General features: G+C 33.2%; 1 protein-coding gene across 2 annotated transcripts in view; it reads right to left on the bottom strand.

Annotated features, from left to right (window-relative positions):
* The window catches only part of MCTP2 (multiple C2 and transmembrane domain containing 2), a 266,895-nt gene that overhangs the window by 162,316 nt on the left and 84,621 nt on the right, over positions 1–19,958 (bottom strand). The gene's annotated exons all lie outside the window — the stretch shown is intronic.

Below are 19,958 nucleotides of genomic sequence, written 5' to 3'. Positions count from 1 at the left end.
GATAATGCTTCATATCCTAGCTTGCACCTGATAGACAATATATCAATAGCATCTGTAGTTCTATATCTAATCTCTATCCATAGCAGTCACTAGAAATCCAGGATCATAGTGACAGCACTATGGCATAAGCACTATTGGGTCACAAGGAAGTGGTCAATGATGTGGCTAAGATAAGTCTATGGTAGAAAACTCCACATCATAGCCTTAACAATTCTTACATCAAGTAATAATGTTGCTACCTGGTTCCAACAATAGGAAATCCTCCTGGTGTGAAGAGTACCTTGCGAGAATCAGTTTTCCCACACTACCCTATACTATAATCAAATTTTGAAGACATTCCTATCTGTCTCCTCTCCATGTAGAAGAAAGCCAGGATGGGTAATAGGAGTAAGAGAGGAGAATAAGTAATCATTCCTTTGATCCAAGGTTATGTAACTTCCTTTGGAAAGAAAGGAGTTACATTCAAGGTATTGTGATTATTGAAAATATGATGGAAAAATAAAATGTTCAAAAGAGGTTTCATTTCCCAATTTAACAGGCACCATGGAACCATACTCAAACCACAAAGAAATTACCTTCCCCTTCCACTTCCCCCACCCCACATACATAATACTAGGCAAATCATTTTCATAACCAAAGACAAAATGCAAATAGTGAAAAGTGAAAGCAACAAAATCATTTCCACTTTACTGGTCCAGAAACCAACTACTTGTATAGTCAGATAAAATCAAACATCATGGAAAAGCTCCACTGAACTAAATGGAACAGGCATAATAAATTAAATCTAAGTATATATCCTAAGATTGTGTAAGAATTAGTCTCTTTTACAGACAAAGTGGTAAACAAGGGAGGCTTCTAAAGCAGCATTGTTTCAGCATGGCTCCAGGGTATGCCTGAAGCAGTCAGACAGAACCTCAATGAAATAAATATATGTGCTTTTCTTACTGGACAGCAGCACTATATAGAGCAACACAAAATAGGGCAGAAGATCAAGCACATAATCCAGTTTAACGGAGAAAATGAGTATAGCTTCAGGAATGGTAAAAAAAAAAAGCCTTGGAGAATGGAGGCACAACCCAGCAATAAAGGGGAAAACATATTTTTCTAATCTGGATTCAAACTTAACTAGAGTGGAGGATAAGGTCCCCTGGGTTTCCCTGGATGCATCACTTCATATATGTGTATATCCCTGTATTAGAATATAAGAATCTTGAGAAGAAACATCTTGATCTTTTAAAATTTGTACCCCCAGACCTTATTACAATGCTTCTTATATAATAAATGTATTTTTTATTCATTCATTCATCTTCATTATTTTGATCTTAATTTTCTTCATTTAGAAAACTAAGATATTAGGTTCAATGATCTGTAAAATGCCTTCCAGTTTTAACATCCTTATGATTTTTAAATGGACTAAATCTTTCAAGATTTGCCATTTAAATAGCCATAATTTTAGTGGTTTGGGTTTTCATTCCACCAAGGAAAGTAACAATATCACCAGGTCTTCTCATTCTGAGAAATTCTAATTCATGTCTTTCAAAAAATCCTTCATAAAGGTTTCCCAATGTGTCAGCAACTTTTCTCTTGTTAGTTTAGTACCCTGGGGCAAGGAGGCATTGATGTGCCATCAGGCTAGCTTTTCTTTCTTCTTGCTGTGATTTGCCCAGTAACATCACCAGTCGTTCAGGTCCCTAGTGATATCTTTTAAGATTATTCCAAAAGGTAAGTCATCATCAGTATTATGCAGGAACCTATGACACTTATGTCTATCATGACACTTTCTCTTGCTTTTGGTTTACTTATAATAATAATGATTATTCCAAGTTGGTAGTGTTCAAAAATTTACAGTTACTACACTTATTGAGAATACATATTTTATACATATTCAATGAAATCTTTAATAATAATAATAATATAAACAACATCTATTTTATGAATTTCCTATAAAGAGCCTTTAAAGGCATTATGATATGTGAAAAGACCAATGATTTTAGAGTAAAGGAAACTGGATTTGGATCTCAGTCAGCCCTGAAAATAGCTTTATCATCATGGGTAAATTATTTTATCACTCAGAGTCTGATTCCTCTTCTGTAAAATGGGATAATATAGTTGCACTACCAATCTTACAGCACTGCTTTGAGGAAAACACTTTGTAAAGTCTTAAAACACCCTAAGGCATGTCCCTCCTGAGGCCAGAATTAGAAAGTTCTAAGAAACATTTTTGAAACAGGACTTCTGATAGGGAAGATTTAGCCATAATTATCACTGTCTGCACTGATATTTTGGATCAGAAATTATCTGCATCTTTACAATTGTAAGAGAGAAGTTACAAAAGGAGAGGAAAAAAAATCTTGAGTCTTCCTTTCCCTTCCCCTGCTTGGGCTGTTCCTTTGCATTGAGGGATCTGATTTTTTTTCTCTCCTTTTGTAACTTCTCTCTTACATAATCAAGAATAACTCTCAGATTACAAACCTGGGTCACTAGAAAGATGGAGGCACCACTGACAAAAATAGAGAAGTTAGAGAGAAGGCAGGATTGGGGAAGACATTAAAATGAGCCCCTTTTCTGATATACTGCATTTGAGTTGTCTACAAGAAATCCAGAAGAATATGTTCAACAGCCAGCTGGTGGTGTAAGACTCCAATATTGCCTTTTTTTTTTACCATAGATATAAGGCTAATAGGTCAATGCAATCCACTGTCAGAGACATAACTGTTGGAGTCTGATTCAGATGAAAGCATACCATTTTCACATTAATTTATTTATGTTTTTATTTGGGGGCTTTGGTGTCATCTGAGCTTTCTTACAAAAATGACCAATATTTGCATGACAATACACATATAACTCAGATCAAATTGCTTACCATCTCCAAGTCTGGGCAAGGAAGAGAAAGAGAAAGACAATTTGGATCTCAGAATTTCTGAAAACATATGTTGAAAATTGTTATTACATGTAATTGGGAAAACAAAATATATTTGAATGAAAAATGATAAATGACTAGTAGTTATTCTCTAATATATAAGTATGTAAGAACTCAAATGATGTGTGCATTTGCAAAAGAAGCAATATAAAATAATAATTGTATTAAGATATGCCAAATGATTAATCATGAGAAATGTAAATCAAAATAAATCAGGTTCATTGAATCTACAAAAAGGATAAATGGCATAGTCAATGTTACTAACACTTTTGGTGGAGCTATAAGAATTCTGTAAAATAGTTTGTAATTGTGTAAGAAAAACCATTAATCATAACCTTTGACCCACCAAATCGATGACTAAGCTAAATAACTCAAGATCAAAGACAAAGAGAGATCTCATATATATGAAAATATTCATTACAATACCTTTTCTCTCAAGGAAAAACTAATTAGGAATCAAGTGGCTACTGACTGGGTAATTACTCAACCAAGTGTGGAATATGAGTGTAATGGCATATTATTGCCCTGGAAAAAAAAATATGAGGAGTTCAGAGAAATAAGGGAAGATCTGTATGAACTGACAATAAAGAAAGAAGGAAGAGAAAAATAATCATTCTGACTACAAAAATTTAAATGAAAGCAACACACAGACACACAGACACAGACACAGACACAGACACACACACACACACACACACACACACACACACAAAAAAAAACCTTTGATTAAATGTTTTGACCATCCCTGGTCTGGGAAGATATAAGATGAATTCTATCATACAGAACAATATACAACCCATCAAATACTGAATGTTGCTTAAATCATCTGGGATAGTCACTGTGCCTGTCACTGATTGACAACTATTTTACTTTCAATTTTCATTTCCTAGCTTGCTTCATTCCTTCTTCTCCATCATGTCCACAACTACCCTCAAATTAGACTTAGTACTTTTATTTCTTTAGTATCCACGAACTCTGAGACTCATGTTAACAGAGGTGGAGTAGACAGCTTTTCACCAAACTTCCACTTAAGGAGGGCCACAGGCCAGCTATCTTTTCATTTTCTACTAGCTTTGCATCCCTCCTTCACACCCAACAAAATACCTTCCCTTCCTCCCTTTTCCCTCCTTTTCAGCTTCCTTTTGGGTGTTGTCTTCCCTCATTAGATTCTAAATTCCTTAAGTACAGTGAGATTTCCTTTTCTCCCTTATTTACCAAAGTACCTGGCATGTAGTAGGATATTAATTAATGCATATTGACCCCCTGACTTTGCTATAATTGTTTTACTTTGCTCTGCAGACGATTGTCTTATTTGGAAATGGTTGTGATATAAAGTTAAAAAAACATTAATTAAAAAAATCTTTTTAGAATTTTTTTGGTCAACAGAATTATTGCACTAGGCTGTCTTTCCTGTAATATCTAAAGCCTTCAAAGACTGCTGAGGTGTGTAGCACAGACTTCTCTGCTAAAAGGCCCCAGATGACTATATTGTATGAGTTCTTGTATCTTACTTTTCTACGTTTTCAGCTAGGTCTTGATTTATTGAATGAATTCCTTATAAGCATAATTCTATATAAATATTTGAATTTTCACTGTATTTTTCATTTGGGCTGATACCAACTATCATAATTTATATAATTATAACTTTGTTCTTCATATGTTATGTTCTAGCAGTGCCACCTCCCTTCTGATTGGCCATAGACTGTCAGAATTAGGTTTTAAAAGAAGAGTAAATGGGGTTCTGAGTAAAGAGATGAAAAGTCTATATAATACATCAAATGACAAGTTTCAGTATCAGAGCTTTGGGATAGCTATTTCTCCTTATTCAAGAAGCCTTTTAAATTTATTTCCAATTTCACCTCTCTGCTTTCTGGATGGCCTAGGTTCCCAGAAATCTGATCTTCAGATAATTGAGCATTACTAAATGTAGTATCTTATAAAAATTTCAAAAGGCTTTTACATATTTTGTCTCCATATAATGTGTTCTTCCACAAAGGTCTAAAATGAGTGCCTCGTCATGGTATAGAGGTGACCCCAAATTTTTGAAGATCAGGCCAGCAGGATGCATGCTCTGGGAAAACTTACTAACCAGTGAGAGCTTTGTTTGTGTAGAGAGCCTTTGATGGATTATGCACCTGGTTTTATATTGTTAGAACCATTCTACATTAGTGTAGACAAATTCATTACTAAAATATTAGTTATCTGGTGAACATGTGCATGCACAAGCACAAATTACTGATTAGTTCAATCTAAAAAAAAAAAACTCATATTTTCTTCATTTCTTAACTCCAATACCTGCTGTGTCTTCTGTTCTTCTCTGCCCCAAGTGGTAAACATCACTATTTCAGAGCCATAGCCTTTCTTTTCCAAGGGAACCAGTACTTAATCTTGTAAAACAGAATAATAGGTCTCAGCATGAGAAATGCAGTCTGAAATCTTGTAATTCTCACTGTTCCATAAATAAAATCTGAATTTTTAAATGAAATATAAACAAAGAGGTAAATGATCAGGCCCAAGTTAAATAGTCTTATTTATACAGTACTTTATCATCTGAACACTTTATAAATGCTGAATTTTCTTTTTGTAGTGGCACCAAAAGGGAGTTAGGTGGCAAAAGTATTCCAGTTACTCAGAGTACTCACAACTGGTCAGACTCCCAGGTAAAGACTGTTGATTTTTTAAAATAAATTGTCTACTTAGGAAATATACATTTTGACCTTAGATATTTCATCAGAAGGAGAAGGAGCAGTATTTTATTGATTGCTGTTTTCTTATATTTATTTTATATTTTATTTTGGCATTTTTAGGAGAAAGAATGTATTAAAAAGTCTGAGATGAGTGATCTGGGGATTAATGAGTAAGTGATTAGCAACTTCTGTCTCTGATTATATCAATTAAATTAATCAATAAGTATTTATTAATCACCTACTATGTGTTTCAGCACTGGCAATATTGAGGTAAAAATCTCTTTCTCTGATCTCCAGAAGTTTACATTCTTTTGGGAATGAACATATAAGTTGTGTGTATGTGTGCTTTATGTATATACATATATATGGTATTTATGGGAGGATGGTAAAAAGTATGAGTAGCTGAAGAGAATGAAGGAAGCTTTTATGCAGAAGTTATTACTTAATCTGAGTTTTGGAGTAAACAAGGGAATCTAAAGAATAGAGGATGAGGAAGTTCTAGTTATAAAATGTAACACAGAAAAGGCACAGAACTAGTAGATGTAATGTCATGTGTGAGGAATAGTAAGAAGGCAGTTGGACCAGACTATGTGAAGGAGAAATAATGTATAATGAGTCTAGAGTGGGGGGTTGGGGCCAGGTTGTGAAGGGCTTAAATCTCATCACAGGAGTTTATATTTGATCCTAGACACAACAGGGAACCACTAGCGTTTATTGAAGAAGAGAGTTACATTGTTGAATCTGCAGTTTTGGAAAATCCCTTTGCTTGTTTTGAGGATTACTGTAATAGTTTAGGCAAGAGGTGGTGATGGTTTTTTAGAAAAACTTATAGAACCTAAATGCAAATGTGGGAAATTAAATGACATGACCTCACAAATGAACTCTTGAATTTACTAGACACAAATACTACACAGTAAAATAGTAAAAATTAAAGAGAAACCACATTACACACATAGAAATAGGAAGTGATGAAATTGAGGAAGGTCAGTAAAGAGAAGTAGGCAGTTACCTCAGACTACACAGAAAACTGAAACAAATTCACTGAAAAACAAAATTATTATATTCAGGGACAAACACGAAGGTTAGCCAATATAACGAAAGAATGAAAAATCAAGTAAATGATAGGGACGAATAATATTATGGAACTGATAGACAAAGATTAAATATAAAAACAGCAACATAAACAACACGTCTTTACAAAGTTTCAGAATTACTTATAGATGATCTATAAAATCTTTTTCAATGAAAACTAATCTTGTTTCTCTGGTTACTAGAATTCTTCCATAACTGATAGAAATACATTTCTTTATTTTGTTTTAATACAAGCTTCATATATACTTAAAAGAAGGCTATGAATCTAACAATATGAAAAAGCAACGTAAGAGCCAATTAAACAATTTTTCTTTTAATTAAAATAAGGCATTATGAAAGGGAAGGGATGTTACAAAGAAATATATCTTTTATGGATAGAATCATAATATAATCATAATTTTAGAGATGGAAGGCAGAGGAGAATAATATTTTCATTTTAATGAAGAGAAAGCTAAATTTCAAAGAAATTAAATTATTTTCTCAAGATTACAAAGTGAGTTAGCATTATAGATAGAATGAGAAATCAAGTTCCTTGCCTCCTCATTTGGTGGTATTTCTACCATAACACTTATGTAAATGATTACCAACTATTCCTGAATTAGGGAAGCAACTTGGTATAGAGTATGAAAAAATGCCAAATTTGAATCCCTACATTTGAGGTTCAGATTCTATACTAGACAGTTATTAGACAAAAAAAAAGCTTCAAACTTAGCAAGATTTTCAGAGGTAACTGTGTCTCTGGAAAATCCCTGGGATTTAATAAATAATTTGCCATGCTGATAAATCCTATATTCATGTATATAAGTGGAATCTCCAGAGAGAAAAAACTATAAAATAACTATCCTGAATGTACTTTATGAATGCATGTACATAGATCGATAATCATATGTTCAAAATCTTTTCTATTATATAAAAATTAGATAATCGTCTCCTTGGAAAATAAAGGATAGTTATCTATTTTTAATCTGAATGCAGTAACCTTTATGGCCTGTTCATGAGTTTTCAGAACAACATTTAAACGTGCACATTTAACAAAATGACATTAATCTATTAATTCCTGAATCTAAGACCTGAGAGGAAATAGGAAAATTGTTTTTTTAAGGTTACCATCTTGGAAGTTGTTCTTTTCCCCCATTGCAATACTTTAGAGTGGCCACTAGAGGGCATCAATATACTGCATGTTTCTATCTTAAGAGGCAGTCTATTGTGATCAGCTTCATAAGGTTGGAATAGTATTTGAATAAAGAAATTAATGTCATTCAAAGAAGTCACATAAAATCTTCTGGAGCACACAAATATAGGTTAAGAATTTATGACTAGCAAGTGTTTTATTTTGATGGATAAGACTTAAGGAGTGAAATGTAGTGATGCATGGAATAAAAAATTTTACATACTCCTTCTATTAATGGGCCATCCAGTCTCCTCATTGTAGAGAGGAAGAAATTGAGTTCTACAGAGATTGTGACTCAGGAAGCCATCAATACTTTCAATATTTTTTGGATAGTTCTCTGTCTCTGTCTCTCTCTGTCTCTCTGTCTCTCTCTCTCTCTCTCTCTCTCTCTCTCACTCTGGAGAGTTTTTGAAGAGTTCTCAGAATAGTACTACATTCTTGGCTCTGGAAGCCAGAGATTTAGACCTAAGGCATACAGCACTATTACTCTCTCCATCTAATAAATATCCAAATCAAGATATATTAAAAGAAATCCACCTGAGCTAATAATATCATTTGTTCTACTTAAAGGACTCATTCACAAGTACCTGGAGCACAGCCTAGTCTCAGGTCTTTGTTGATCAAATGCTTTGGGAGAATTAAACCACTCTGGCAAACTGATCCTCCTTATGATTTCCTCATTTGGGAAGGAAGAAAAGAAGGTGCTTAAGGTAAAGGGAGGAATTTAAGAAATAGCAAAGGAAATAAAGTGGTTTTATAAACAGTCTATCATTTATTTTTTACTGCTATGTAATTATGACCTCTGTGACTTCCAGAATATTGCTTTATGATTTTATGAATTCACATAACAAATACACATAGACCCATACAGAATATAACACAGTATGGCAGCATTTTATATCATTTATTCCATTTTCTTCTTACTAGAATCTCCCTCTTTGATATCTTTGACTGTTGTCTCTGAGTCATCTTTTGCCCCTTTCTGATCACTTTCATTAATTCTTCATCATCCTCTTTCCTTTCAGGTAGAGACAGCACCTGAGCCTCTGTCATCTATCCTCCTCTGGCTTCCTTCTTTTTTCCCTTAGTAATATCATACACTACCATGGCTTCAATTATTACATCTACAGATAATTCTAGATCTTACACTTCATAATTCTTTGTTGCCCTCCTCTCTCAAATCATCTGAATCAATTATAACAGCAACATCTCTAATAAAGGCCTTATTTCTCAAGTATATAGAGAACTGAATTAAATTTATAAGAATAAAAGACATTCCCCCAGTTGACAAATGGTCAAAGTATATGAAATGGCAGTTTTCAGAAGATGAAATCAAGGCTATCTAAAGTTACATGAAAAATGTAATCTCACACCTATCAGATTGGATAATATGACAGAAAAGGAAAATAATAAATGTTGGAAAGAATTTGAGAAAATTGGGACATGCACTATTGGTGAAGTTGGGAACTGCTACAAGCATTCTGGAGAACCATATGGAACTGTGCCCAAAAGGCCAGAAAAATCATGCATATTCTTTGACTCACTAATATCTCTACTAGGTCTGTATTCCAAAGAGATTTTTTAAAAAGGGAAAAGGACTTATTTGCACAAAAAATATTTATAGTAATTCAAAAAACCTTATTTAGGAGCACAGGCTATGTAAAATGCTAGACTAGCTTAAATAAAATCTGTTCCTTGACCTTGTATAGCTTATAGGCTCTAAGACAACAGCTTTTTTTTTTTTAATGAGGTAGTTGAAGAGGAGAGTTGTGGTGTCATTCTTAAAGATAGCTTCCAGTTAGGAAAACCCCTCTGCCAAGCATATCTAGGATCACTTTGCAACTTATAATTCTTTCAAAAAATTTCTGGGGTAACTAAAAAGTTAAGAGATTTACCCAGATTCACATACCCAATATGTAAGAGACAGAACTTAAACCCAGTTCTTTTTTACCTTTACTGCTTCTCTGTCCACTATTACACGTTACCTCTTTGTAGTATGTATACATATACACTCATAAACAAATAGGAAATAGCTATATATTAACATATATATGGGTTTATACATGTACATGTATATCTAGAGTGAGGGCAGCTATATGGTAGAGTGGATTGAGTACCAAAAGAAGATAGAACTCACTGGAAAAGACCTTGACTTTGGGAAAGATTGAAGGCAAAAGTAAAAGGAGATGGACAGATAGTGTCATGGAAACAATGAATATATTACCTTGGACATGCTTTAAGTGACAGTGGAGGACAGAAAGATGTAGAATGCTATGGTCCATGGGGTCATGAAGAGCTGGACGTAACTGAATAACAAAAATACACATTGTGACTCTGTATAGATAGTAATACTGATGTTTGTCTCTATGAGACTGGAGTTTGAGACAGAGAAGAGAAAGCTTATGGGAGAAGGTTTTTGGTGATGGTGTTTTTTTTTAAATAAACCAGAGAGGGGCTAAATATTAAATAATTAAGATGTAGTTTATATATATATATATGTATATGGTAATTTGTTAGATGTCCATCATGATATATTATTTATGAATCTATGTATATGTAGCTATATGTAGATAGATAGATAGATAGATAGATAGATAGATAGATAGATAGATAGATAGATAGAGATACAAACATTATCTATAGGCAGTATGGTATGCTGAAGAATATAAATACCTGTGTTTACCTAAATTTGTAAATGTTCAGAAACATACTTATAAAGCTTCGGTTTGATTTATGTTTTGCTTTTCTCAAAAGTGTGTAATGAAGGGGCAGCAGGGTGGCTCAGTGTATTGAGAGCCAAGTCTGGAGATGGGAGGTCATAGGTTCGAATCTGACCTCAGACACTTTCTAGCTGTATGACCATGGGCAAGTCACTCAACCCCCATTGCCTAGTCCTTAGGGCTATTCTACCTTGGAACCAATACACAGCATTGACTCCAAGATTGAAGGAAAGGGTTTTTATTTAAAATAACAATAATAATAAAAAAATTTTAAGTGTGTAATAGTTTTCAAAACTCTTGCCCAAGCCCTCAATGTAGAATATGAGCATCAGTTATAGGACTATAATAGAGCCTTTTATTTCCCCTGCTGCATATATGTATATGATTTTGAGATGTTCTGAGTATTTTTTATATCCGTAACTCCAGAATAAATAGCCACTCTGACAGAGACTTTCCTCATGCTTCTGAACTTTCAAGAGGGAGAATAAAAATTTTCAGGAGGGACATATAACTGTAATCTTTAGTATATTAACTGTCATGAGATTTAGAGAAAGTTTCTATAAAAGGCTTTGGGAAAGAATAAGACAATTTATTTCATGAAGAAACTTAGAAAGTTAACTGCCATTTAAGAAGAAGTCTATGAGAGAAGTGGAAAGTTGTCATCTTTAAAAAAGACTAAGGAGACATTTTGAGTGACGTGATGCTAACTTTCCCTGTGTAAAGTATATATGGTGTGGAGAAGATGTTTTAAGAAGATATCTTAACTGACATCCTGAGAAAACAGTATTATTTGGGGATTGTGGTTTTAGTGTTAATGGAAGTTTCCACCAACTGCTAAAGCTGTCTGTAGTTGTGATGCTTCTCATAACAGATACATTGTGGAAATATTAATTTATGTCTTTACAATATTGGTTACTGTTAATAAATTGGATAGCTAATCCACTTCTAGAGAGAGAACTGTTGGAGTCAGAATATAGATGAAATCACACAATTTTTCAATTGTTTATATAGGTTAATGTTTAGGAATTTGGGTTTTATAAAATTATTCACTTACAAAAATGAACAACATGGAAATGTTTTGCATGATACTGCATGTATAACCCAGATCAAATCACTTGCCAGCACTATGAGGGTGCTGAAGGGAAGGGAGGAAAGAAGAAAGTTCAATCATATAGCATAGAAAACTTAAATGTAAATTTGATATCAAATAATTGGTAAAAAATAGGAATGTTTAAAAATTGGATAGCTAAAAATATTTATGTTTTTCTTACTGGACGAACTCAGTCTCTTACTGAGACTGGAGTTTGAGAGAGAGAGAGGAGAGAAAGCTTACAGGAAAAGCACTGGTGGCACTGTGGAGATTAAAAAAAAAAAACCTGAGAGGGGCTAGGAATTAATTGATGTATAGTTTCTATATCTGTGGTAACTTATGAGATAATATCATAACATGATCCATTGTCATCTTTGACCCCAAATGTGAAAAGCCTGATGAGGTAATGAATAAAGTAGCAGGCTGAGTCTGGTAAGGATTTGACACATTTTTTAAGAGTACAGTGGAGATGAAGCTTTGTCCTACACATTGTAATGTGTAGTTATACACATTGTATACCCACTGACACCTTTTTTCCATGGGATTGATGTGTGTAAGTTAGTAAAAAAAATCTTACTGTTTGTGGGATTCTCATCCCTTTTCATTGTGGAGTAGAAGAAGAAGTGTGATTACATGTATACATACATACATATATATATATATATATATAACAGAGAAAATGAGAGAGTATGTGTGTTTGTTCTTTTACTAGAGATTATTCACGTTTTATGTTGCTATTCAAGCAAAATTAAAAGCAATTGGTAGAAGTTAGAGAAGTACATTTTGGTTCATAGTAAATATATTATTTAAAAAAATAGTGGTATCTAAATGCTAGATGGATTTTCCCTACCAAATGGTGAATACTTTGTTATTAGAAATATGAGATGAGAGAGTAGAAAGTCCTTCTTTGGGTTGGGGATTGAACTAGATGACCTTCCACTCAAATCAATATCTAACCATATCAGAGTCCTCTTTGCCTCTCAGACATCTCTACATGTACAAATGCTCTTATATTTTATGTGGGGATAATGATTGATTATTTACCATAACTGATTTAGGAGTCATACTATCAGCTATATAAATTAATGAATTAAATGTTTTCTATATGCTTACTATGAGCAAGGTTCTCTAAGGCCTGGCAATAGAATGAAAACAAGCAAAACAGTCCTTGTCTTTAAGGTGTATAAAGTCCAAAGGAGAAGACAATTAGAGGGAAGAAGTGTCCAGGGAGGATTATTTTGGGGAGGGACATTAAAGAGAATGAGAGAAATTAGAGTTATAGTCACTGGTTTACATGTTCTTTTGAGGAAGGTCAGGTGGTAATTTAATTACTGAGCTTGAGAACTTGAGTTGGAAAGTTTGTGGAAAGAAGGGTCTGCTCATTGATACTGGTACTATTTTGTGATCTAATTATCAGTGCTTTCTAAATGTATACAGTGTATTCAGAACAAGGCAGCACATATACCTACAGAAAGAGTACAGTGAGATGAGACAAAAACTAGTGACTCCCTGTTCTTCCAAAGGAGTTAGGAACACATTTCATTTTTGTTTCTTTTCAGGAAATATTGTCAAGAATTTCACCCAAAATATCTAAAAAACCTCCTGGTTTTCAGACAAAACAACATGCAAGACAAAAACTAAATAAAACAAACACAGGACCTTGATGTCTAAGCCAATAAAGTATACACACTTCGACTAAAGGCTTTATTTACCCTGTTATATATCATTTCTACAGCACCATGCTGAGCAACTTTTTGAGTCATTAAACAGATGATGAAGGCAACACCTTCATAGTAATTGCCACTATTATTATTATTTTTTAATACGTAATGGGGGTCAATTGACTTGGCCAGGGTCACACAGCTGGGAAGTGTCTGAGGACAAATTTGAACCCAGGACCTCCCATCTCTAGGCCTGGCTCTCAATCCACTGAGCTACCCAGTTGCTCCCACCATTACTATTATTTTTAAATAGCATCACTGACAGCAGGTTTCCCATCTTGACATAGAAAAATTTAGTCTTCTTTCAATATCTTCATTTTATGTATTCAAAATTGTTCATCTCTCTAGTCTTCACTGTCATCCAGTAGAAATATAGTAGACTAAAAACAAACAGCTTCCCAAATATTCCCATTTTTCCCCCTATAATCACCAACTAAGATATTTGATGGAATTAAGTTATTTGCCACTTTAATTTTAAGTGTACAATCCTTATGTTTTCATCTAATTATACAAGTCTTCTGTTCACCTAAACTCTTTCTACCTGACAGCCATAAAAAGCAAATATTAATAGTAAAAGGCCCAATTTCACAACACTGTAATCTTCAGGGGAAAGGTATAGAGGTAGTATTAATTATATAGCACTCCAAAGAACATTGGGCTGTTTCCAAAGTATGGGGAAGATAGCCACATATTGTTTTTCTTCCAGACTGAAAAATACAGACTGCACTTTGATGGCTCAAGTATAAAAATAGTGAGTCCTTTGCAATTAGGCTCATGACAAGTTTGAAATCTACTTTGAACATGTCTCTCACTTCCAGGCTCACCAATCAATATCTATACTTTCAATCAATTGGGCTTTGTAGCCCAAAATAAAATAAAGAGTACTGTACTTGAATGCTGACTTTCATCTCAGTATCATAAAGTGATCTATAGACATAATTCACTACCTGACAACTTCTCCAGAAAAAAGGTGTTCAATATTGCTGTGGTTTGTAGGTGATCCATGGAGGAAATGTAGATACTGACGAACTTTGCATAAATTGCTGGCAGATCAAAGAGAAGAATACATGAATATTTATGCCAGAAAAATTGGCTTAGAAATCCAGAGACATGAATTCCATTTTTAAGTTCTTCACTAACTATTTGAGTGGTCATTATTATTCCACTCATTTAAAAATGATACTGAATTAGATTATCCCTCTGGTGTCACCTCCAACTCTAGAATTCTACGATTTCTCCTGCCTCATTATTCTTTCCTAATTGTGTTTGTCATATTAAAAATGCTTGCATAATGAAAAGTGTCTGTGATCATGTCACTGCAAATATTTCTTCTAACGACACAGTATTAAAACCTATCAATCCACTCCTGGTTATTGCTTTGGATTCTGTTAGTTGTTCCTACATATATTCGTCACAAGGGTCCACCTACCCTCAACTTCTCATTTTCTACTATTTCAGTACTTTGTTTATCTGTTAGCTTTTACCCTTGTCATATGACCAGCTCATCTTCTTTTGGCATTGTGCATTTTCCTGAGGATATTCTTGGGGGGGTTTACAAGTTATAATTTTTATTAATGTTAACATACTAACAAGATTATTCTTTTTTTTAACAATCAGAAGTGTGGCAGCTTCTTTTAGAACGATTCTTCAAAAGATAAGTTCAATAGAGAGAATTCTAGATTCCCAAAAAAGTAAAGGGGGTAAAATGCTTAGGTTCTGTTTTTGAAAAAGTTAAGGAAGATATTTTTTGTTTTAATCAAGGTTATGATCAATTATGATTTTAGCAGATTAATAATGACCCATACTAACTATTTTTTGGAAGAGAAGCAATGGGTTAGGACAGATATAGATTGAGACACATGTTGGAAAATGTAACCACAAAATTGATTTGTTTTATTTGATTTTGTTTATTTTTAATGAGTCCTGATTGTGTAATGGAATTAAAGGTGGTGGTAGAGAGGTTGTGGCAGTGGAGTTGGATGAGTAGTAGCAGAATTCAGTACAGCAGTGAACTGATGATATTCTTTACTTCTGTGCATCTTTGAAGTTCCTCAGTGATTGTATTTTACAACAATCTCCCCATGGACCTCTCCATTACTTTTGGCAAAATGTTCATTTTTAATAATATAGAGACAATTTTTCAAATATCAGAGCCATATAACAACATTGGTATGGCCTTAAAAAATAGTGGTTTGTTTCTGAGAGAAGCTTGACATTATTAAAAGACATTCAACATTCCCTGAAAGACATCCCGTTTAATATTTCTGGGCACAATTCATTGTTCATTTGTACTGTCCTAGATATGCATACTGATGAATAACTGTTATGGTTTTCCATCCAAATATATGTTTGTACTTGTAGTCCACCTATTTAATATCTGATCTAGAAGACATCATTCACAGGAAATCCTTCCACTCAAACATTTTGATAAACCTCCTCGATTGTAGTGCTATAACAGTAGTAGTCAGCTTTGGTGATCAAATTTCATTTCCCCATTTTCCTTTATATTTTTTATTATTTTATATGTTATTAATTTATATAAATATATGTTACTTTATATTTACATATTTATATACATATATATTGTATAACCTTCTGATTTTTATGTCCAGATGATCACTGAATAAATATATTTCTGTTACATCTTTTAAGGAATCTTGAATAATTTTGATGCATGGATAATAAAACATTTTATTGTAATAAAGTCTTCAAAGCAAAGTTTTAATCTACTGAGTCATTTTTTTAACTTTTTCATGATCTACAAATAAAAAAAAATATACTCTCTATATATTTCAACCACTTAAAAAACATGGCCCATAAATTAGGTCTAAAAGAGTAAGCCAAAATAAAGTCATGTTCCTGGTATAAATCTGTGAAGAAATAAAAAATAAAAAAAATACTTCTACATGCCAGCAAAGATAATTAGATTAGAGATGCAGCCATCATCTCTATTTTATACACTGAAGATAAGCAATGGTATAAATGATACAAAATAAAATAGAATCCAAACTCCTCAGCCTCAGATTTAAGACAATCCTATTTGTTGTTCAGACAAACCACTCTGGTATCTTTGCCATTTTTTGTTCAGTTGCAAATGGGGTTGCAAAGAGTCAGACAGAACTGAGAAACATCTGAACATTATGGTCATCTTATAATTGGAGTACTCATGAATGTTATATATTAAAATCATATTAATAATTTTGAGGTGGTTGTCTAACTACTAAACTACTTCCAAATGGATATTTAGAGATGATGGGAAAGGATTGGAGAATCAACCTCATAATGGAAATATTAGGAATCTATAATTTTCCTGAAATGAGAAGTAACCACTGAGGTGGGTGGACTGATCGGAATGACTGAGGAAACACAAAGGTCTAAGCTGCAGAGAAATCGATTTATTAAGCAATACATGTCAACTGCATAACAAATTGGGAATATTCCTCCTCTGCTTGGCACATGTTTCCAAATACTGGGCAAGACAGACTTTGATGCATTAAAAGATAACAATTTCAAGGGGCAACTGGGTAGCTCTGTGGATTGAAAGCCAGGCCTAGAGATGGGAGGTCCTAGGTTCAAATATGAACTCAGACACTTTCTAGCTGTGTGACCCTGGACAAGTCACTTAACCCCCATTGTCTAACCCTTACCACTCTCCTGCCAATAAACCAATACCCAGTATGGATTCTAAGATGGAAGGTATGGGTTTTTAAAAAGGAGATAACAATTTACAACATATACACATGATACAAAATTAGGTAATTGACATTTAATTGTAGAAAAAATTAAGGGCTTTCCAAACTGAGATAGGGAGAGTAAACCACAGCAATTCACTGAAACAGAAAATGATGCATCCCAATTCCCCTATAAGTATCTGTATTCAATTAAAGAAATAAGGAAACACTGACTGGTTAACTGATATAGTGTAAGTTTTCAGATAAGACACATGGGTTAATTGGAATGTATAATTGTGAGAAAATTCCTTGCATCAATCATCAGATCTGACTAGGTTTCTGGTCAACATAACCTAGGTCCTTAGTAAAGGGTCATTAAGCAACAGGGAAAGGTGGTCCAGCTTCCTAGCCATGCAAAACTACATTCAAATAATGCATTAAAGTTTTTTTCTTACAATTCTCATAATTGAATAAACTTTTCTCACATCTCACCAATGACCTTAAACACCCATCTAGTTAGCAAAAAATATGATTGTAAAAGCCATAATAAATATTTAGTAATCTCCTTGAGACCAGGAAATATTTTGTGTATTGTCTTTGTATTCTCATTACCTAGCACACTTCTCCCATATATCTGACACATAAGAAATGCTTTTGGAAAACAAACTAGCAATTCTTGAGGCCAAAATCTAACCAACAGCAAAAAAGAATGATAGAAAACCAGTCTTGGGAGAAAAATATGCAAGATCCATCCCTCTCCTTTCTTTATAAAGATAGGAGGCAAGATGTGTAAGAGATTGCATAGACTTTAAGACTACATTAATGGTTGTTTAGTTTTGCAAAACTACTTCCCATGCTTCTTTTTATCCTTTATTAAAAGTAGGATATATTTTTAAATGATGATAAAATTTAAAAAAAGACATAAAGAAATTACTTTTTAAAAAATGTATGCAAAGTCAATCTTTATAGGCAAAGATCTTAGAGAGGTCACTAGTCTAAGACTAAAGTTTAGTCCTTGATGAGATGATTAGCTTTTTAAAAAATTTATATAGACATCACAGTGCACAAACATTTAAAAAAAAGTTTGTTTGAAAAATTTTACAAAACAAACTGCAAAAGATGTGCAAACGAAAAGCTTCATAACCAACAGAGAAGAAGGTATGTTCACAGAATTAAACTACTAGATAGGAGAAGAGCCATATAACCAAAAATTAAGAAGCAGTATCAGTAAAATTTATACATATTACAGTTTACACACTTTGAAAGTGAGAATAAACAGCCAAGCTGAAGCAAAAGTCAGAAGGCACTTGCTTGTTTTGTTGGTTTTTTTTCTTTTCCTGGGGGTTGGCTTAAATAAGGCTAAATGATGGCATACTGGCCCTAGTCTTTTTAAAGGACTAGTGTTTTTAACACACAGTAAACAGTCCAAGAAAATTATTTTTATTATTCTGGACTCTTTGTGAAGGTATTTTTACCTTTAAATTTCAGCTTCAACTTTTGTTCCTCATATTATATCATTAACATGGATTTCTGCTATCAACTCCTTCTCATTAACAGTTGCTCCATACATGCCATTTAGCATACTATAATGTGTTAATTGTTGAAAGAAATATTTAATGCCAAGTTCCTCTACAAAATAGTAATTTAATCAATTTAATGAACCATTATCAATGATTTCTGTATTTATCTTTGAACTAAAATGTGAGTCAAATACTTTGATGTTCAATATTGTATATTTAGAAAATTTGAAAAATAGTATATATTTATCATATTCTTTTATATTGTTTACTTTGGTTAAATTTTAGTTCAAAGATTAAAATTTGAAATGACTCTTCATCAAGATTGTTTTTAAAATTTTCAAATTAAATTTTAACATAGATCACATACAGGCAACTGTGTAAACTTTGGGGGACACTCCTTCCTGAGGCACTATGGCCAATATTTTAAAATACTACATTCAAAAGACTACTAAAACATGTATTAAAAGAAGAAGCAATGCATGCTTCTGACCAGAGTGCTACCAATGAAAAGTTGCACCCAACTGAATCAATACTGTATCTTTGCTGAATGTGTTTTTCATGGTATTCTTGAATACACTTCTTTGTCAAAAACTTAAAAAAAAAAGAAGCACATATGTATGTAAGGAGATATTGAGAAAGCATACTCTTTATTTTCCTAACTTTGTACCTTTCACTCAGATCTTCCTTTTCTATTCCTAAACCTCTTTCAATACCCAGCTCAAATGAAATCATTTCATAAATCCCTCATCAATATGTTTTTGTTTTCCTTCTCTGGACTCCCAAAATACTCTATGCATATTGCTCTTATTGAAAGAAATCAAGAAGTCTGTTTGATGGTTGGGGATAATTAGAATATAAAAGTTTATGAAGGATAATCCACAAAGTGTGGAACCAAGACTTGACTATATTTCACCAAAGACATTAGTCAAGAGGTTTATTTTACTTTTTATGTGTTTTTGAATGAAGTCAATGTTTCTGAAATGAGTGAAATGTATTTCCACCAAACAGAAAGGTATCCTAGGACCCAGGGCTCGAAATAACCAATTTCTCAGTGTTGATTTGTCTTTTTAATCCTATTACGTTAAATTAACAGTCTAAATTTTAAAAATCAGAAATTATCATAAAATCATGGATGAGCCAGTAAGACAAAATAAAGTTTGTCTTACAACTCAGGTTTCTTAATGATTCATGCACCTTGACTCCCTTCATTATAAAAAAAAAAAACTTTAAAATAAAAAAGGTCCTTAGCCTTTTGCACATTAAGTCTCCTTTTAAAAAACCATCTTACCTTCAATTGAAGATGAAAATGTGTAAGATTAAAGAGTATAATGTTTTATTGGCATTCAAGAACATTGAGGAGCCAATT

This window comes from Monodelphis domestica, chromosome 1 (genome assembly GCF_027887165.1).
Source record: "Monodelphis domestica isolate mMonDom1 chromosome 1, mMonDom1.pri, whole genome shotgun sequence".
Taxonomy (NCBI): domain Eukaryota; kingdom Metazoa; phylum Chordata; class Mammalia; order Didelphimorphia; family Didelphidae; genus Monodelphis; species Monodelphis domestica.
The sequence above is the reverse complement of the archived record's forward strand: the minus strand, read 5'-3'. Positions and strand labels throughout refer to the sequence as shown.